Here is a 14,474-nt window from a genome sequence, read left to right as displayed (position 1 = left end):
ATCTGATTTATCTTGAGTCGGCCAGGCGTCTGAATCCTAGACAGGCGCGCTGGTCGTTGTTTTTCTCTCGATTTAACTTTGTGGTTTCATATCTGCCTGGGTCTAAGAATGTGAGGGCGGATGCCCTCTCTAGGAGTTTTGAGCCTGACTCGCCTGGTGATTCCGAACCTACTGGCATCCTGAAGGATGGGGTGATATTGTCAGCTGTCTCCCCAGACCTGCGGCGCTCTTTGCAGGTGTTTCAGGTGGATAGGCCTGATCGCTGTCCGCCTGGTAGATTGTTTGTCCCTGATGACTGGACCAGTAGAGTTATTTCGGAGGTTCACTCTTCCGCGTTGGCAGGTCATCCTGGAATTTTTGGCACCAGGGATCTGGTGTCTAGGTCCTTCTGGTGGCCTTCCTTGTCTCGAGATGTACGTATTTTTGTGCAGTCTTGTGATGTTTGTGCTCGGGCTAAGCCCTGCTGTTCCCGGGCCAGCGGGTTGTTGTTGCCCTTGCCTATTCCTAAGAGGCCTTGGACGCACATCTCTATGGACTTTATTTCTGACCTTCCTGTTTCTCGTAGGATGTCCGTCATCTGGGTGGTGTGTGACCGTTTTTCCAAGATGGTTCACTTGGTACCTTTGCCCAAATTGCCCTCCTCCTCTGAGCTGGTCCCTCTATTTTTTCAGAATGTTGTGCGTTTGCATGGTATTCCTGAGAATATAGTGTCTGACAGGGGTACTCAGTTTGTGTCTGGATTTTGGCGGGCGTTCTGTGCCAGGATGGGCATCGACTTGTCTTTTTCGTCTGCATTCCATCCTCAGACTAATGGCCAGACTGAGCGTACTAATCAGACCTTGGAGACTTACTTGAGGTGTTTTGTGTCCGCTGATCAGGACGATTGGCTTGATTTTTTGCCATTGGCAGAGTTTGCCCTTAACAATCGGGCCAGTTCTGCCACTTTGGTTTCTCCATTTTTTTGTAATTCAGGGTTTCACCCTCGCTTTTCGTCCGGTCAATTGGAGTCTTCGGATTGTCCTGGAGTAGATGCTGTGGTTGATAGAATGCATCAGATTTGGGGACAGGTTGTGGACAATCTGAAGTTGTCCCAGGAGAAGACTCAACAGTTCACTAATCGTCATCGGCGTGTCGGTCCTCGTCTTTGTGTTGGGGACCTGGTTTGGTTGTCTTCTCGATTTGTTCCTATGAAGGTCTCGTCTCCTAAGTTTAAGCCTCGGTTTATCGGCCCTTATAGGATTCTGGAGGTTCTCAATCCTGTGTCCTTTCGTTTGGACCTCCCAGCATCTTTTACTATTCATAATGTTTTTCATCGGTCATTGTTGCGGAGGTATGAGGTGTCGGTTGTTCCGTCTGCTGATCCTCCTGCTCCTGTGCGGGTTGAGGGTGAGTTGGAGTATGTGGTGGAAAAGATCTTGGACTCCCGTGTTTCCAGACGGAAACTTCAGTATCTGGTTAAGTGGAAAGGCTATGGTCAGGAGGATAATTCTTGGGTGACAGCATCTGATGTTCATGCTCCTGATTTGGTTCGTGCATTTCATAGTGCTCATCCAGATCGCCCTGGTGGTTCTGGTGAGGGTTCGGTGCCCCCTCCTTAAGGGGGGGATACTGTTGTGAATTCTGTTTGTGGGCTCCCCCGGTGGTGTTTTATGGTAGTGCCACTTATTTGCCTTCTTCTATCCTTGATCACCTGTTGACACCCATTAGGGGAGTTTCCTATTTAAGGCTGCTTGGCTGCTGGTCTGATGCCGGCCATCAATGTATCAGTAGCATTCTGTTGCATTCTCCTGCCTCAAGATCCTGTTCAGCTAAGTTGAATTTTGTTTCTAGTTTATTCTATTTTTGTCCAGCTATTTGCAATGTGACTCTCTGTAGCTGGAAGCTCTCGTGGACTGGAATTGCCACTCCAGTGGCATGAGTTGTCACTGGAGTTTTAAAGTAATTTCAGGATGGTGTTTTTGAGTAGTGTTTTGAAGTTGACCGTGAAGTGACTCTTTCCTGTACTTCTGCTATCTAGTAAGCGGACCTCACTGTGCTAAATCTGCTGTTCATCCTACGTATGTCTTTTCCTCTTGACACCGTCAATATCTGTGGGGGGCTGCTATCTCCTTTTGGGGTTCATCTCTGGAGGTAAGGCAGGCCTGTATATTCCTCTGATAGGGGTAGTTAGATCTCCGGCTGGCGCGTGGTGTCTAGGGCATCGTAGGAAACACTCCCCGGCTACTTCCAGTGTCGTGTCAGGTTCAGGTCACGGTCACTTTAGTTCCCATCACCCGAGAGCTAGTCCGTTGTTATTTTGATTTCCCTGCCATTGGGAAAATCATCACACCGCTCATAACTGGCAGCATGCATGAAGAACTGGACATCTGTCAAGTCAGCAGTATTCCCCATGATTCTAGAACCTACTGAAAAAGACTAAGGGACCTTTTTAAATGCTAAGAAAACCTTTGAAGGTGTTTTTTGTTAATTATTCTAATTTTCTCAGATAACAACTTTTGGGTTGTCATTGGCTGTAAGCCATAATCATCAACATTAACAAAAATAAACACTTGAAATAGATCACTCTGTTTGTAACGACTCTATATAACATATGAGTTCAGGGGCAGACACAGACAAATTGGGGCCCCTGTGCAGGAAATGCGTCTGGGCCCCCCTCCTTTTAAGGCAACAAAGCTATATATACAAAAAATAAAGGGAACACTAAAATCCCCCATCCTAGATATCACTGAATGACATAATCCACTTGTAAATCTTTATTCATTACATAGTGGAATGTGTTGAGAACAATAAAACCTAAAAATGATCAATGTAAATCACAACTAATATACCACGGAGGTCTGGAGTTGGAATGATGCTCAAAATCAAAGTGGAAAATGAAGTTACAGGCTGATCCAACTTCAGTGGAAATGCCTCAAGACAGGGAAATGATGCTCAGTAATGTGTGTGGCCTCCACATGCCTGTATGATCTCCCTAGAACGCCTGGGCATGGTCTTGATGAGGCGGCGGATGTCTCCTGAGGGATCTCCTCCCAGACCTGGACTAAAGCATCGCCAACTCCTGAACAGTCTGAGGTGCAACGTGACATTGGTGGATGGTGCGAGACATGATGTCCCAGATGTGTTCAATCGGATTCAGGTCTGGGGAGTGGGCGGGCCAGTCCATAGCTTCAATGCCTTCATCTTGCAGGAACTGCTGACACACTCCAGCCACATGAGATCTGCCATTGTCCTGCATTAGGAGGAACCCAGGGACAACTGCACCAGCATATGGTCTCACAACAGGTCTGAGGATTTCCTCTCGGTACCTAATGGCAGTCAGGCTACCTCTTGTGAGCACATGGAGGGCTGTGTGGCCCTCCAAAGAAATGCCACCCCACACCATTACTGACCAACTTCCAAACCGGTCATGCTGAAGGATGTTGCAGGCAGCAGATCGCTCTCCATGGTGTCTCCAGACTCTGTCACATCCTCAGTTTGAACCTGCTTTCATCTGTGAAGAGCACAAGGCATCAGTGGTGAATTTGCCAATCCTGGTGTTCTGTGGCAAATGCCAAGCGTCCTGCATGGTATTGGGCTGTGAGAATAACCCCCATCTGTGGATGTCGGGCACTCAGACCATCCTCATGGAGTCAGTTTCTAACAATTTGTACAGACACATACACATTTGTGGCCCGTTGGAGGTCATTTTGCAGGGCTCTGGCAGTGATCCTCCTGTTCCTCCTTGCACAAAGGCTGAGGTAGCGGTCCTGCTGCTGGGTTATTGCCCTCCTAGGGCCCCCTCCATGTCTCCTGGTGTACTGACCTTTCTCCTGGTATCGCCTCCAGCCTCTGGATACTACGCTGACAGACACAGCACACCTTCTTGCCACAGCTCGCATTGATGTGCCATCCTGGATGAGCTGCACTGTGCTATATACATAAGTGAGTACACTATATACTAAGGGACTGTGCTATACATAATAAGTGAGTGCACCTTATACTAAGGGACTGTGTTAGACATAATAATCAATAATAACGTCTTCCTTCACCTCCCCCTGTTCCTAAATCCATTATAAATCCCCCACACCCCTCATTGTCCTCCTCATTGTCCTCCTCCCCCCGCATCCCATTATTGCCCTTTCCCCCACCCCATGATTGCCCTCTTCACCACCTCCATCATTGCTTTCTCCCCACCACCTGATTATTGCCCATTCCACCACCTTCATCATTGCCTCCTCCTCCTCCCCACTACCACCATCATTGTCCTTTCCACTGCCACCATCATTGCCTTCTCCCTCACCACCGCATCATTACCGATTCCAGCACCTCCATCATTTCCTCCTCCCCATCACCCCATCATTGTCCTTTCCACCACCATCATCATTCTCTTCTCCCCCACCCCATCATTGCCCATTCCATGGCCTCCATCAATTCTTCCTCCCCCACCATCCCCATCATTGCCCTTTCTAACACCACCATCATTCTCTTTTTCCCCACCACCACATCATTACCCATTCCACCACCTCCATCATTTCCTCCTCCCCACCACACCATCATTGGGCTTTCCACTGCCATCATCAATGTCTTCTCCCCCACCACCCCCATCATTACCCATTCGACGACCTCCATCATTTCTTCCTCCCCCACTATCCCCATCATTGCCCTTTCCAACACCACCATCATTGTCTTTTCCCCACCACTCTATCATTACCCATTCCACCACCTCCATCATTGCCTCCTCCCCCATCACCCCATCATTGTCCTTTCCACTGCCACCATCATTGTCTTTTCCTCACCACCTCCATCATTGCCCATTACACTGCCTCCATCATTTCCTCCTCCTCACGACCCCCATTATTGCCATTCACCACCTCCATCATTTCCTCCTCCCCCACCACCCCCATTATTGCACTTTCCACCTCCCCATCATTTCTTTCTCCCCCACCACCCCTATCATTGCCCTCTCCATCAACCCAATCATTGCCTTCCCCATCATCCCGATAATTGCCCGCTCCATCAACCCAATCATTGCCTTCTGCCCCATCACCCCCATCATTGCCCTCTCCTCCACCTACACAGACACCCACAGCACCATTAACCTCTGCATACACACACAGGCACACACAGCACCATTCACCTCTCTGTAAACACACACACATTCCTCAACTTTGCGCCCGATATCCTGAAGCTGCACCATCGCCGGCAGCTTCCTGTCTCGCACAGCTGCGGCGCTGAATGATGATGTCATTCAGTCGCTGCTGTATGAGACAGGAAGTGCGGGCATATAGCAGGACGGATCCCTGCAGCTCCGCTGCCATTTTCTCTTGCAGGCAGCGGAGCTGCAGGGATTGTTCCCTACCCACTGCACATGATCTGGCCAGGGTCCCCCTGGAGCCCTTGGGCCGGATAAACTGGCCAGATTGCCCTCATTATTAGCCACCTTGCAGGGGCCCCCTGGAGCCTCCAGGCCCCGGTGCAGCCGCACCGGTTGAACAGGCGGTATGTCCGCCCATGTATGAGTTTCACTTTTTGTATTGAAGAACTGAAATAAATAAACTTTTTGATGATATTCTAATTTTGTGAGAAGCACCTGTACATTCAAATATACATACACACATACCATACATACACACATAGATATACATATACTGTATTTTTTGGACTATAAAATGCACCGGACCTTAAGACGCACTTAGGTTTCAGAAAAGGAAATTATGAAAAAAAAATTGAAGCAAAAAATGTGGCCAATTCTGTACTTAATATCCCCTATCTGGGTATATATGGTCCCTTCATCTTTATCCTGATACACATGGCCCCCTCATCCCTACCCTGGTATGCATGGCACCCTCATCCCTATCTTGGTATTCATGGATCCCTCATCCCTATCCTGGTGTGCATGGGCCCATCCCTATCCTGGTATGCAGGGCCCCATGTCATCCAAATATGCATTGCCCCATCCCTATCCTGGTATGCAGGGCCCCATCTCATCCTACGGTAGTATGCATGGCTCCATCCCTATCCTGGTATGCACGGCCCCCATATCCTCCTAGAATGCATATGGCCCCCATCCTTATCCTGGTATGCAGGACCCCCATGCTCCGTTGCCAGAATCTGCTTTATGCTTGTAAGCTGCGCTTGGCAGTGACGTCATGTGCTGCTCACAAGCAGAGCACAGCTGCCAGAATACTCACTGCTCTGCCATGCCATGACTGTGCACGCAGAGAGCAGTGAGTATTCATTGCTCCTCAGTAGCGCACACAGTGTTAGTCAGTGCCTTCCTGCAGCTGCCAGCAGTTACGTTTGCTGCTACTTAAGAGAAATGAATATTCACCTCTCTGGGCTTGGAAAGAGGTGAATATTCATTTCTCTTAAGTAGCGGCACACGTGACCACCAGCAGCAGCAGGAAGCTGGCGGCTGACACTGTGCACGCTACTGAAGAGCAATGAATACTCACTGCTCTCTGCGTGCACAGTCCCGGCGTGCAGAGCAGTGCGTACACCGGCAGCTGCCCTTAGGCTTGCAAGCAGCGCATGATGTCCATCCCATGCGCTGCTTACAGGCATAAAGCAGCTGCTGGCATCGGAGCAGGACGCTGCGAGGGAGCACCAAAAAGGTAAGCATAATGGGTTTTTTTATGTTTTCTGATGGGGCCATGCATACCAGGATATGGATGGAGGCCAACCATACAAAGATGCTAATAAAGAGAAATGAATATTCATTGCCCTCCATGTCCATGGGCATGGAATGCAGTGAATATTAATTTCTGTTTAGCAGCGGGCATAGGAGTTAGCTGCAGCAGCCAGATCCAGCCTCATGTGACCCGCTGCTCCACCAATGCTGCTCCCCCACCTCACCACCATAGCCAGAGCTGGCCAGTACATCTGGACTATAAGATGCACCCCACATTTTCCGCCACATTTTTTGGAGGAAAAAAGTGTGTCTTAGTCAGAAAAATACGTTACACACCTAGACGCACATACATACCCCACACCTACACAGACGCATACAAAAAAACATATACAAGTGCACAAACATACATATATAAACACAGGTTCACTTCAGTAGGTTAGTCACCAACTTTATCAGTTAGTCTTTGTTTGTTAGACCAACTCGTCTTATATTGCTCATTAGATTTCTCAGGATCAATTCAGGGTGGTGCATTCACTTAGCAATTGTAAATATAGCACAAGAATAAAATAGAAATGGAGCACTCACCTGATCCTTAGCGATGCATATCTTTAATCCACAATTAGGATCATATCAACATCATATTAAAGTGAGGTGTGTAGGTGGCAGGGGCGTTAGCAGGTGAAAGAGCTTGATGGACAATGGCCGTTTCGCACTAATCATGCACTTCTACGGGATCCTTGACTCTATTCTGCCCAACCTGCCCATGCCTCAATGTCTTCTGTTGGTCTCAGGAGCTTCCTATCCGGCATAACAGTTTCATTGAAGCCCACCATATTTCCCTGTCACTGTGACCCACCTGACATCTTCCTCACAAGGGAGACAGAGATGGCCCTCAATACATCTTCCAGGCCCTAGGCCCAAAACTGCACTGATCTTCACACAAAGCTCCGCATGTGTCTTCATACTGTTAGGAGATGTGTTGAAAGAACCCTCTCGCCACTGCTGCATCTGCTTTTATAGAACCCATTGGCACTGTTATTATCTAGCACTTCCTTAGAACTACCTCAAACAGTTGACTCTCCTAGACTACTCACTCACTCACCTCCACTCTTAACTCCACTGATTCAAAGGTAGAATGTGCTTCCCTTGTAAAACTAATCTAACCCCTCTCAACTAATGAGATAATCCCTTGTATTAACTCTATACTACCCTATGTGATGCAAACCATATCCCTATGCTGGTAATTGATCCCCTAGTGGACAGACCTCCCCCCATTCCCAAGGACGGCCTTGAGGTAGTGCCTCCAGGAGAACTGAGACACGAAGCGGCCATAAGGATAAAATGCAACATTCCTTTATCAAACATATAACATAACATCACATTTCATATTAAACCTTTTGTTGCCATGGCATCTTCATCGGCCCTCCTACAGTAATCTTGACGGAGTGGCCCCACAACAGCTGCGTGGTCTGCCACTATGGGCCGTACGCCCATGCCTGCAAGGGTTCCGTCCACCTCTGGACCCCATTGCAATTGGGTTAAAGCCAGAAGAGTAACTATTAGGAGGCATATGACTGCTTACAGGAGCAAGACTAGATGAGTAACAATAGTTAGGAGTATTTAAAAAGCCATGTTGCTTAAAACATAAATAAACTTAGAAATGAAGGAGCTGTCAATTGACAGTGGCCCCGTTCTTTTTTTCTCTGCACCAATCACTTGAATATAGTATTCAGAGCGGTTATAGGAGCTTCTTGAGACTGTGAAAGACTTGTAAGAGGCAAGTTTTATAAAACTTTGTTAGGAAAAGAACGTGCAGAACTTCTTTGAGTCTAATATGTCACAGTATAGGAGAGAAAAAGCAAGACTGTTTGCTCTATGGCTGACAGTGACTGTTATACTACAGGAATGTGCGTTACATGATCCCAACCTAACACGCAAGACAGTAGAAGTTAAAATACTAAACCAATTGATTTTTGAAATTTTGACTACTAGAGGAATATTAATCTAACTTACATTTCCTTTACCGCAGTATTTAGCAATACAAATTAATGGCCAACATGTAACGCATGGGTGGGCTTGGTGTTGTTCTTTTCTGACTTCTCTGACTTACAGTCATGGTGGAAAGTGTTGGAAACTGTTCTAGAAAATGAAATATTTACCCCAGAAAATGAATGCAATTACACATGTTTTATTATACACATGTTTATTTCCTTTGTGTGTATTGAAACAACATAGGCAAAAGGCAAAACCCCCACAATGGTCCAGACAATATTGTTGGCACATTTCCAAAATTGTGGGTAAACAACTTTGCTTCAAGCATGTGATGCTTATTCAAACTCACCTGTGATAAGTAACAGGTGTGGGTAATATGAAAACCACACCTAAAACCAGATAAAAAAGTAAAAAGTAGACTCAATCTTTTACATTGTGTGTCTATTTGTGCCACACTAAGCTTGGGAAACAGAAAGGGGAAGAGAAATGTGACTTGATATCCAAAATTATTGAACAATATCAACAATCTCAAGGTTAAATGTTCATCTCCAAAAATCTTGATGTGCATTTGTCCACAGTGCACAACATAATCAAGAAGTTGACAACCCATGGCACTGTAGCTAATCTCGCTGGACGTGGACCGCAGAGAAAAATGGATGAAAGGTTGTAACGCAGGATAGATTGGTTAGTGGATAAGCATCCCAAATCAAGTTCCAAAGAAATTCAAGCTGTCCTGCAGGCTCAGGGTGCATCAGTGTCACTGCAAACTATCTGTCGACATTTGAATTAAATAACACACTATGGCAGGAGACCCAGGAGGACCCAAGTGCAGACACAGAGACACAAAAAGTTAGACTGCAATATGCCAAAATGTATGTGAGTAAGCCAAAATCCTTCTGTGGAAGCGTCTTGTGGACATATGAGACCAAGATATGACATTTTGATAATGCACATCATTGCACTGTTTACTGAAAACAATTATGGTGGAGGTTCAAAGATGTTTTGGGGTTGTTTTTTGCCTCTGGCACTAGGTGCCTTGGCTGTGTGCAAGGTATCATGAAATCTGAAGATTACCAACAGATTTTGGGTTGCAATGTAGTGCCCAGTGTCAGAACGCTAGGTTTGCATCCTAGGTAATAGGTCTTCCAGCAGGACAATGACCCCAAACATTCTTCAAGAAGCACCTAGAATTGGATGGAAACAAAGTGCAGGAGAGTTTTGAAGTGGCCAACAATGAGTCAGGATCTAAATCCCATTGAACACCTGTGGAGAAATCTAAATATTGCTGTTTGGAGAAGGCACCTTCAAATGAGAAACCGGGAGCAGTTTACAAAAGTATTGTGGTCCAAAACTCCAGGTAAGAGGTCTAAGAAGCTTGTTGATGGTTATAGGAAGTGATTAATTGCAGTTATTTACTCTAAAGGGTGTGCACACAAATATTAAGTTAAGGGTACCAACAATTTTGTCCGGACTATTTTGTGTGTTTTGTGTGAAATTATGTCCAATTTGACTTTTTCTTTGTTGTTTTCTGTGTTGTTCCAATACAAACAAAGGAAATAAACATGTGTATATCAAAACATTTGTACTTGCAATAATTTTCTGGGTGAAATACTTTGTTTTCTGGAACAATTTCAGCAGTGCCCACACTTTCAGCCATGACTGTAAGTCAGAGAACTAAGTCAGAAAAGTACAACACTTAGCACATCCATGTGTTACATGTTGGCCATTCATTTGCATTACTACATACTGCTGTAAGCCTGTAACGTAACGATAAGGTTAGCTGAATCTACCTCTAGTGTTCACAGCTGATCAGTTGGGATTTATGAAGTCAACCTTGTGCCATTAAGTTAATCTTTGGTTCAGCCCTAATTTATTAAAGAAGTCAAGTGAAGCCATATATACCGTACCTTAGTGCTGAAAATATATGCGTAATAGAAATATATCATCTATTGAAGAAGGATGTGTATAACAAAACGTTTAATTGCAATAATTTTCTGGGAGAAATACTTTATTTTTTTGAAAAATTTCAAGGGTGCCAAGACTTTTGGTCATGACTGTATATCTCTTCAGGGCAGGTTATTTATTTTTTAGAGCATTATCTTTTATCCCATGAATTTTCCTTGTGCACTACACTTAGCACATCTGCTTTGGGTTCGGCGCCGGATGTGGTAGCTGGAATAGTTTTTGTAAATACGGTAGATGGCCACACTAATAGGGTCTGCATAGGGCTAGACAACGCTCAGCAGGGGCGCAAAGGTGTGATTTAAATCTAAGGTGCTAACCTCTGTGGTCAGGCAGGAGGATCAGAGAAGGGACTCATAGGGAATCCACAAATTAGTAGGCAGGGTGTTTATCTGTTGTCTATGTGGCCATGAACCATTGACCTTTGACATGCTATACCTTTATCCTCTGTAAAGTACCCTAATTACTCAGGTCTAAGGGTACTGTCACACAGTGGCACTTTTGTCGCTACGACGGTACGATCCGTGACGTTCCAGCGATATCCATACGATATCGCAGTGTCTGACACGCAGCAGCGATCAGGGACCCCGCTGAGAATCGTACGTCGTAGCAGATCGTTTGGAACTTTCTTTCGTCGCTGGATCTCCCGCTGTCATCGTTGGATCGGTGTGTGTGACAGCGATCCAGCGATGCGTTCGCTTGTAACCAGGGTAAACATCGGGTTACTAAGTGCAGGGCCGCGCTTAGTAACCCGATGTTTACCCTGGTTACCATCGTAAAAGTAAAAAAAAACAAACCGTACATACTCACATTCCGGTGTCCGTCAGGTCCCTAGCCGTCTGCTTCCCGCACTGACTGACTGCCGGCCGGAAAGTAAGAGCAGAGCACAGCGGTGACGTCACCGCTGTGATCTGCTTTCACTTTACGGTGGCACTCAGTCAGAGCGGGAAGCAGATGGCTAGGGACCTGACGGACACCGGAATGTGAGTATGTACGTTTTTTTTTTTTTTTTACTTTTACGATGGTAACCAGGGTAAACATTGGGTTACTAAGCGCGGCCCTGCGCTTAGTAACCCGATGTTTACCCTGGTTACCCGGGGCCTTCGGCATCGTTGGTCGCTGGAGAGCGGTCTGTGTGACAGCTCCCCAGCGACCACACAACGACTTTCCAACGATCACGGCCAGGTCGTATCGCTGGTCGTGATCGTTGGAAAGTTGCAGAGTGTGACAGTACCCTAACTGGAAGTCCTGAATAGACAAGAGACCTTCTGACATCCACCTGTGATCACTCAGAAAAGTCATCTTTGACTACTGCGGGATATCATGCAAACCTGTACCACTTTCTATATATTTTGCAAGTTAGCACTGTATTTGGGTTGTTTTTCATGTGGGGTTTCATTTGGAACTTTAAAATAATTGGAATTAAATTATAGTTTAGGGGATTTTTTCGTTAGCTTAATTTAATTGTTGCTCTACCAGCAACATTGTATGTCAGCCTGTGTTAAGTGGCAACTAAATTAATTTTGTCAGTAGGATAACTGGTAAATGTTGATTTATGATTAGTGATGAGCGGACGTGCTCGGATAAGGTGTTATCCGAGCACGTTACGGTGCTAAGAGTGTCTTCGGCGTGCTCGAATACTATGGTTGAGTCCCGGCGCTGCATTTCTCAAAGTTGTTTGACAGCTGCAACTTGTGCAGAGATTGCCTGACAAACAGGCTGTTGAACAGCAGTGAGAGCAATTTGAATATAATATTACAACACGCTGAAGATACTCTGTTAGCAACCGAGCATGCTCGGATAATATCTTATCTGAGCATGTTATGCAATGCTGCATTCACATTCCTTCTTCAATAAATGATATACTGCTAGTACTTATGTATTTTCAGCATTAAGGTATATGTGGCTTCACTTGATTGGTGCCTAGTTGGACATTAGGGAAATTTCATTTTTCCTCTCTTGTATTGTAAGCACAAAGAGATGTCTCCTTACTTTTCAATTGTTCTATTATTGCTGCCTTGTTACAACAGAAGATTGACAGCTAAAGTCAATTTCACGTACTGACCCAAGCAATCGATAGCCATCAGCTGTCCACCTGATTCTGAAATGCGCAGAGAACTTTGTGTCAACCTGTTTGCACTATGTCAGAGGCAATAGAACAGCAGCAAACATTAATGGATTAAATGCTTTAACACATTTGTTACTTTCAGTTGTTTAATTGTTATTTGAGATGTTTATGCAGAGGCTTTAACAACATCATATTTTATGGCCAGCAGTAAATGAGACATCTATGTCTCATTACATGGCCCCAAATTCTATGTGGCCATTGGTTAAAACTCCAATTGTGGTTACGTTACCAAAACAACTGAGAGGCTATAACATTACATAATGAGCTATACAATCCATAGCCATAAAATTTCAGCAGACGACTGGCCACAAATTCAACAACATGCTTAATCTCTGCAACTAGTCAAGATGTCGTCTGACAAGTATATAATGTGTAAAGCAGTTCAAGATATTTCACACATATATACATTTTACCATAAATTACCTTCTATCTCTCCCCGATCTGCTTCAATGGTCACTTGCTGTGGATTAAACTAAATCTCAAGATGGTGTGCAGAAAGCTACACCTTAATTGTGGAATAATGCAGGGGCCTTTATACAGCTTCAGCACTAATGCAGGGGCCATTATACAGCTTGTGTACTAATGCCGGGGCCATTATACAGATTGTGGATGTTATGCTCAACTGTAGGGCATGTGGATTTGTGGACCCACTGTGCCACAGGGCTGGGCCTGCCCAGGAAGGGGTATAGCTAAGTGACTTCCTGGTGTTCACTGGAGCTCCTTGTGTTGAAAGCAAACTGGGCTGTAGATAGCTGCCAGGTATCACACCAGGGTAGAGCCCAGTACTGCAGCTGCTGGCCCCAGGGGTCAGGTACTCTGACACTGATTAGGGCTAGGTCTCCATTCAGACTATTACATTCTAGCACCTCTACTGAACGATTACTGACATGGGTTCAGGATCGGTTCAGATAAGTGAAAAGTGAAACATCTCACAATCTTCATGTCTTCATGACTAAGATACTTCTCTCCCTCAAGCCATCCTCAGCATAGGTCAAAGTGGGCATAGTACCAAGAAATGGGCATTGGGAAGTCTCTCTCTGTACGTTGAGATCACCCCAGAGGATTCAAGGACCGACTGGAGTTGCTCTGTCTTGTTGGTGGATTGCAGAGACTTGTCTAATGCCACCACCTTGAGGTTCTCTTTGCCACACAACCTAGAGACTAAAGATGCATCCTCTGGTCCTGTCTTCAGTCTGGTCTCCATGATGACATGTCCACAAGGCGGGCAGTTTCCTAGTGGTAGATAATTGGTACAATCGTCGGGGCTGTGTGGGATATTGCTTCTGTCTCCCTTTCTTCAAATACACCAGCACACAGTGACTTGGCATCTAGGAGATCTGGTGGAGAAGATTGTGACATTGCTGACTGACCTGGTGTTAGGCGCCAGGATTCTTCCACTGCACAGGGTAGATCTTAAGCCTTGCATGCATCTGTGGTCTCCTATCCAGCTTTGGCAGCTGCAGTTGCTGCTGAGCATAGACGTTGGTCCCAGCATCTTGCTCAGGCTCATGCTATTCGTCTGGTTACTGCTGGCTCTTCAGCCAAGCCTATGGTAACCAGCGGTAGGCAGCGACGAGAGAATGCTCTGGAGACTAAGTCCAGAAATCACCTTACTGAGCATGCTCGTGATGTGGCAACGTCTGATTGGTGGTCGGACGACAGCTGCTCTGGTGATGTGTCAGCTCTGGATTGGTCCACGGGCAAGGTCTTGTCCGACTGGAATTGAGCTTTATGCATAAAAGGCTCTCAGAGGCGCACGCTGGTGTGCTAGTATCAACCTCT

The sequence above is a fragment of the Ranitomeya variabilis genome, chromosome 3 (assembly GCF_051348905.1).
Source record: "Ranitomeya variabilis isolate aRanVar5 chromosome 3, aRanVar5.hap1, whole genome shotgun sequence".
Lineage (NCBI taxonomy): Eukaryota > Metazoa > Chordata > Amphibia > Anura > Dendrobatidae > Ranitomeya > Ranitomeya variabilis.
This window is presented reverse-complemented; position numbering follows the sequence as displayed.